This window comes from Lactuca virosa, chromosome 9 (assembly GCF_052849685.1).
Source record: "Lactuca virosa cultivar CGN04683 chromosome 9, Lactuca_virosa_CGN04683_v6, whole genome shotgun sequence".
NCBI classification, from domain to species: domain Eukaryota; kingdom Viridiplantae; phylum Streptophyta; class Magnoliopsida; order Asterales; family Asteraceae; genus Lactuca; species Lactuca virosa.
Window position 1 is genome coordinate 94300672 of NC_136434.1, and position 8071 is coordinate 94308742.

Sequence of the window (8071 nt, forward strand, 5' to 3'; positions counted from 1 at the left end):
GAACTTTCATAAAAAGAACGTCAAAATCTGACTTCATATGAAGAAGTTATGATTTTTTTAAGTTTTAGTATAGCAGTATACAGCTAAAAACTCGAAATAAAGATCGAGTGATTTTTAGCCGACACAACCTAAACGAGAATTTAAGGTCTCATCAATACTAGTACAACGGTAAAAAGACAGACAAAAACGGACGTCAGATGAAGAAGTTATGAATTTTTAACGGATTTCCTGTCCCGGTCTGTTAAAAATAATAATATTAAAAATAAAGTCAAAATTTGCCGACGAAATCTAAACGAAAGTCGTAGAGTATAATTTTACCTACGCGTGCATATAAAGAAAGTCGAAAACGGAGCTCGTATACGAAAGTTATGAATTTCGCAAGTTTTGGGCACGAAAATCGAGAAATGTTGAAAACCGGGAAAAATCGCATGGTGCACCTTCGGCCACGTCACCTCGCATGCGAGGCTTCCTCGTGTCCTCCCCGTGTCAGCTTCTGATTGGACAGAAGTCGCGGTCCAGTAGCTATCGGACACGCCCTTCGCACGTTGGAGCTTCCGAACTCGCACCGTGCCTTCTTCCGATTCGACCGAAGTCCGGTCCACTCCTGATCCGACACGGCTCGCCAGCTGTCCGAAGCGAGCCCTCCCCCTCGCCACCTGTCCGAACACGCGGCTGCTTCTCCTTGCTTCGGATCCAAGGCTTCGGCCTATATATATGTTGCGAGACCCTCCAGATTTTTCACACATTTCACCCCATCTTCCATACTTTTTCACTTCTTTCACCACTTTAAAATTTCCTACAACCCCTAAAGCCCCGATATCAAGTCTAAAACCCTAAGCAAGCCTCGAAGCCCCGAGATTCCCGAGAAAAACAACTTTCTCAAGTCGAAACTCTGCCCGATTAAAGCCGGTTTTTTGGTCAAATAAACTCCTTTCCAGAAAACGAAACGCTGTCCAAATCACCACCTATCAAGTGAGTTCATACCCCCGTATTTTCATAATTTCTACTGTTTTAAGGGCGGGAATACAAGTACAACACAAGAACTTTGTGTTATAAAATCATGATCTTAAATCATGATAAAACGACATTAAATCATCAATATATTCTCAAAACATTAAACTCTTTTGTAAACTTATATTTTTCCCCAAAATTCATATTTGTATATATATTTATATAAATAAGATTTAAAAGGCTTAGGACTGATAACTCATTCTGGGTCCTTTTCCTTGTTTGGATGTGGGCTTATAGTACCGGTTATTTGTCCGAATGTCGTTTAAATTTTACTTATATATAATTGTATATGTATATAAATATAGAAGTTATTTCATTCAGTTTAAATACCCTTTGTAACATGTTGAGCAAAAAGGGGTTTCTTTCAAAAACAGTTAAATACCAATTTAGAAAGTACATATAAATTATAATAGGTATAATTTATGATACATAGAACAATAATACATGAATCAAGTATACTAGAATACACAGTTTTACAAGAAACAAAGGTTTGGTTCAAAACAAATCAAGGGATATACAATTTTCATATACATGTTAAGAATACTAATTCAAGAACATACTGTCAATCATTTATTTCAGAATGATTGGGTTTTCATGACAAATATACATGTAACGTTTATATGCTTTTTGTGAGTCATTCAATTCAGGTTGTTTAATTCATTTAGACAACCAAGGTAAAGTCCTGATATTATAACCAGAGTCTCCAGTCAGGGGATCGAAACAAGTTGTGTGTAGATATATATTGGGATTGACAACCCCACACTCAGGCTGCTAGCTACAGTCAGGCATACACACCAATGAGTGACAATTGTTATCAACAATTTAAACGCATACAAAGCGTTTGTTTCAGGCCATCATGTTTCAGTATGGTTATAATAACTCATTAAAAAGATATTAACAATACGTTAGGGTATAATCAACTAAACGTAAGTACACCTTCAAAGTACCAGTTTACAGAATACAAACTACAATAGTACAATACAGTTTTCAATAACAGCTGGTGAAACCAGACACACTCTCAGTTACAAGATTTACATAAAGGAATACAAATACAAAACATAGATTTACAAATAGAACGGTTTTATGGGAATAAAACTACTTTTCATATACAACAGAAAATATAGGATTTTCTGGAACAGTTTACATATGCAAGATACAGAGACATCCTTTCAAACATAAACACTTATGCACTCACTCAACTTTATGTTGATACTCTCTTTTCAAATTACTTGTATTCTCAGGGAAATAATAAACAGGCACTCCCCGAGCTTTTTGAGAAGATGGAGATATTTTGAGTCATATATTCTTCTTTTGTATAATTATTTTGGTTTCAATATACAATGATTGAACACATGTAAATACTTATACTTTTAGAATACAATGGTTGTTTGTACTTTGATTACTATGATGCATGTGTTGTGATACTACAAATGAAGTCCTCCACCCCCGGACGTTTCAGTCGTCTGGTTTGGGGGTGTGACACCGTGAACTCCATTCAATCGATCATATGTGATTGTAACACTTCATTTCAAGTGTTTCCTAGTACCTAAGGTTGTTCCCTCACATGATTAGTTGTTATATACACTAATTGTATACATATGTGTGTCGTTATATGCTTAATAGGATCCGTTTGTGCTCGAGACTTCACTTGGCATACTTAGCATCCTATATCGATCTTTCATTCGAATCACTCACTACAGGTGAGTTCATACCCCTACAAATATACTTTTAAATGCTTTTTACATGCTTTCAGGGGGAATACAAGTATAACACAATAAGATTGTATTAAATCATTTATATTTGAAAACTACATTCAAAAGGATTTCTTATACTCAAACTTGTTGAAAACTCTTTTAAAGCTTTTATAAACTTATTTAATATCAAATCATATCCGTCTTTCTATTTACGTATAAGTATGCTTTAATAGACTTAGGACTATTGCTAGATACCTTGAATCTTGTTCCTTGTTTGGTTGTGGGCTCGGGGTAGGATCACTAGTCCGAATGTCGGTTAAATCATAGTTATACTTATTAAATACATATGTGGATATTAAACCCATTTTTAAGGTTCATTCTTAACTTAGTTGCTTGGTGAGTAATTGAGTCTTTTCTTTACATCAGTATCAGTCAAACAATCATACTAGTAAACTATAATAGGTATAGTTTAGAGGATTAATACTTACTACTTCTAGAACAATGAAACTTACATGAGTCAGTTCAAACATACTATAACTAGAACAGGAAGAAACATACTATAACTAGAACAGAAAGGAACATACAAAAACAAGAACATAAAGGAACATACAATAACAGGAACAGAAAGGAACATACATACTTTTTCAAGAACAAGATAACATTAATGTGAAACCACTACTTCACGACATATCAATATACTTGTTATGCCGCGTTTTGTAACCAGAGTTTGCTGGAGGGAGAGCGGGCATTGTGTGTATAGAGCTATACGGGACTGACAACCCCACATCCCAACTGTTAGCTACAGTCCGGCAGACAAGCCAAGGGGTGACAAATGTCACATCAATTTCGACGCCAACAGGTCGTCGTGTTAAACACTCGTCAATCAGTATTGTTATAACCACATCACATTTTAACCTTAATTAACAAATAGGTTTTAAGGTAGTTAGTGCTTCAGTAGTTACTTTATACAACATTACTGTACACTTTCATTTTCCCATTACATTCATATAGTGATCTTCTCATATAAAAGGTAATGTAAACTATTTTCTGGTAATGATAGTCATATACTTGGGAAAACACTCATTTTTACAGAAGAACAAACATACAAAACAGTCGGGTCTTGGTAGAAGACTACTTTCCATTTTTAGTAGAAAATATAGGATTTTCTAGGAAGTATACAAACATTTACATCAAAACACTTACAAACATTTTCATCAAACTTATGCAAACATTTAACACTAAAATACTTATGAACTCACCAGCTTTAATATTGATATACTCTTTCAAAATAACTTGTATTCTGAGGTCACCAGTAGACAGGTACACTGGACCAGGTTTTGAGAAGACGGAGCATGTTCAAGACTCGTCTTATATTTTGATATATATATTTTTTTGGTGTCTTACAAATACATTCAGAACACAGTTGTATTAACTATATTATTAATGCAATGGATGATGCTGTTGCTTGTTTTACTATTGTGCATTGTTATGATACTGTACATGACGTCCTCCGCCCTCGAATGTTTCCGCCATTCTGGTTTGGGGGTATGACACTTCATCTCCCTCTTTGGCCACCTATCTCATCTTCTTGTAACCCTTTTGAATGATAGACTCTGAAGAACACAAACTTTCTTCTTGTAATTCTCTATGATTATCTGCATCAGCTTAGTAGCACGTGCAATGGCAGTTGTACTATTAGATTTCCTTTTAATCAAGTAAAAAATAGTTGCCATGGCAACTATCACCATGGAAAAACCAATCATATAGATTGGGTTGACTGATCTGGTCAACGAAGTGGTCAAAGTTTCTGATTCAGCAGTAGTATCTGCTAAACAAGACTCGATTTCAAGATCATTCACAGCCATTTCTGATTTGCTCACAGAAAGTGAAGCTATTTCACTCGACCCATCTTCAAGATCATTCACAGTCATTTCTGATTTGCTCACAGAAAGTGAACCTATTTCACTCGACCCATCTTCAAGATTCAAACTTTTCTCCAAAATAACATCATTGGGTTGAATCTCATTTGGGTCTTCATTCAAAATCTCATCTTGTACATCAACTTCCATTTCTTCATACGCTTCTTCTTCCACCATCTCAATACAAGGAGAGATCCTGGGAATTAGGATTTGTTACAACAATTTAGGGATTCTAAATCTATTCTAATTTGTAATACAGAAGAAAATAAAGAATGGAATAAACATGTGATAAAATGCATAAATAGATATGGTATGAAGAATCGGCTATGTGTTAATACTTCGCGCCAGGAGGATACTTTCTCCGACCATGATTATAGACGAGGTTTTGAGTGCTGGAAAAGTCGATTTGAAAGCAGATATGGACTTTCAAAAGACCTATGATGGAAACACTAATCATAGCGTGTCTTCTCCTGAAGGCGATGGTGGTCATGGTGATTTAGGGGGTTCATCACAACCAACATCACCTGTTGAATGTATAATTGTGTTACACCCATCAACACAGGTGATCGATTCGAAATGGTGTTTGGGGTTTTTTTTCTGGGGATTTGCAATGGGTTCAAGAACCCTAATTTCTTTTCATGTCAAAGATGATGGATATGCAGAGGGTTTAATTTTAAGAGAGTGCGTTTGTTTGATTTTCTTCAAGGAGAGAGAGAGAGAGAGAGAGAGAGAGAGAGAGACCCTCTTTGCATATTATTATTTTTTTAAAATACGAGAAATCATCATAAATGGTCTCTATGGGAGTGAAATGATGAAAATGTCCTTCAGTTAACGGACAAAACTTAACGGAGTTAGCAATAAGGATCAATCGTCAAAAGTTTTGAAAGCACAGAGACCATCTATGATGTTTTTAAACCATGGGGACTAAACTTCAGATCTAAGGAAACCACAACGACCATTTATGATATTTTTTCATATATATATATATATATATATATATATATATATATATATATATATATATATAGGCTTAGGTTATTCTATTTAAACTAATTATTATGTTATTGTATGCATAAATGTGGACCAATCATTTTACTTAATTTAAGAAAGTGATTAATATATATTATTAAATTAAAGATAATTGAAAAATACCATTTAATATCATTCTAAGGGTATTTTAGACAATTGAGATAAATTTAAAAAAGGAAAATTCCATATTTTTTGGGATAATTAACTCTCTTGATTTTAAAATTCTAATTTTTTTAATTACTTTAATTTTAATTATAACGTAATTTTTATAATTAAACCCGATTTTATTCTGTTAAAATCATATTCTTTACGAATTTCAGGATACATATTTCTGTTAGAATGATATTCTATGAGAATGCCAACACCGACTAATAACACATTTTTGGATACAACTTCAAATATTTCATTACATTCTTAAAAAAGTAAAAACTTTATATAATATTCTATAACAATGAAATACTCACTAATAACAAATAAAAATATGTATATTATTCAACCTGAATATTCTAGCAGAATATATTATTACATATACTTCTATCATTCTATTGTAGATTATTCTATCAGAAGAATAACTCTTTCCTTGATCATCCATGAAATTAGACATTTAAGAAAATAACTGCCATGAATCAAATCATGTAAGAATAATATTCTCTGAGAATGCTTAGAATCACTTTGAAATTTGCGGTTCGTTCTTCAAGCATCAACTTCTGTCAAAACAAAACCAAATTGTAGTTTAGATTCCAACAGAATTGGAATTCATGATTCCATTCCAACAGAATTGGAATTCATGATTCTTTTTATCGTCTTCATGTCAATCTCAAGAATTGTACCACACGTTTATGTTTTCTTTCCCTTAGATCACAATGTACTCCATATCTATCAAAATTCACAAATATACAATAAGATCATCCAAATAATTGATTTTTTTATCTATTTAACTTGTAAAACCCAATCAAAAGAAACATACCCAATCAAAGAAGAGATCATCACCATTGTTCTTCCTACTCTTTTCTGTCAAATGAAGCAACCATAGCTTCGGAGATATATATATATATATATATATATATATATATATATATATATATATATATATATATATATATATATTGCTATCTCGTAATGTTCATCATAATAGATACTTTGGAGAATCGTAAGAACATATAGCAAAAGCTTCGGATAAATCAGTTACAAGAGGTATTAATATTTAACATCATCGGTTTTAACAGAGAAATGAAGATAGTATCGAGAGTAAATTAAGGCATGAAATCGTAATATGATAAATTTCAACTACAAAACTGAAGAACTAATAACACATTGCATTAGGCAAACATGAAAAAGAAAAAGTTACCACAAATTCGTGATCTAAACAATCGAAATTTTTGCGCCAGCTCCTTCAAGTTGTTTCTTAGCCTCTTTTGCTTCATCTCTCGATATTCCTGCCTTGAATTTCTTCGGAAGTCCTTCAATAAGCTCTTTGTCCTCCTTAAGCGCCAGACTCGTCAAAGCTCTAACGGCTTTAATCATCGCAATCCTCGCGTTACTAGGAACCTCATCAATCACAACATCGAACTCCGTCTTCTCCTCCACGGCAGCAGGTGCTTCAGCTCCAGCGCCAGGTGCGGCAACAACCGCAGCAGGAGCAAAGGAGGTGGCGGTGACTCCAAGCTTGTCTTGGAGGTACTCAACTAGCTTTTATGCATCTGCAAGGGTTAGGTTTGAAATTTCATCGCCTAGCTCTACAACCTTCCCCTCGGTGACGGTGGCAACGTGGCGGAGAAATGTCGATCGGTGGGAGAGTTTGGGGGTTCGGAGGGGGAATTCTAGGGTTTGTTTGGGGGGAAAAGACTGCGGGAGATGCAGCTTGAGTGGTGGCGGCGTAAAGATAGGGGTGAGGCGAGTATGCTTCATTGATCGACGAAGATTGAGCCACTGCCATTGATTTTCATCAGAAACTGTAAATGGTATTAGGCGGAAGAAGCAGTGGCGAGGAGAACGATTAATCGGTGATGGAGACAATGAGGAAAGTGACCTACGACGCAGAGAGGAAGAAAGAGGCGGATTTAGGATTTAGTTCACCAGTGTGATCCTATTACGGTGTAGGTGGATTTTAATAGGGTTAATAATAAACGGATCCTTAAAATAAAGGGACTATTTATAGAATTCATTTATCAAATTACTAAATAACCCTCATTGATTTATTTAATTATTTATTTTTATTTTAAATTTTGATTGACCCATATTTATGCATACAATAACACAATTGATACATTAAACACCTGAACCTATCTCTCTCTCTCTTTATATATATATATATATATATATATATATATATATATATATATATATATATATATATATATATTATACTATATTATAAAGCATATTAGTCACATCTTGAATTTTAAGAGGTATAAATTA

The 8071-nt window shown here is 34.1% G+C and overlaps 1 pseudogene; it reads right to left on the reverse strand.

Moving 5' to 3' along the window:
* Positions 1-6900: 6900 nt before the first annotated feature.
* LOC145139556 (large ribosomal subunit protein bL12c-like) lies at positions 6901-7561 on the reverse strand (annotated as a pseudogene).
* Between the last annotated feature and the right edge of the window lie 510 nt (positions 7562-8071).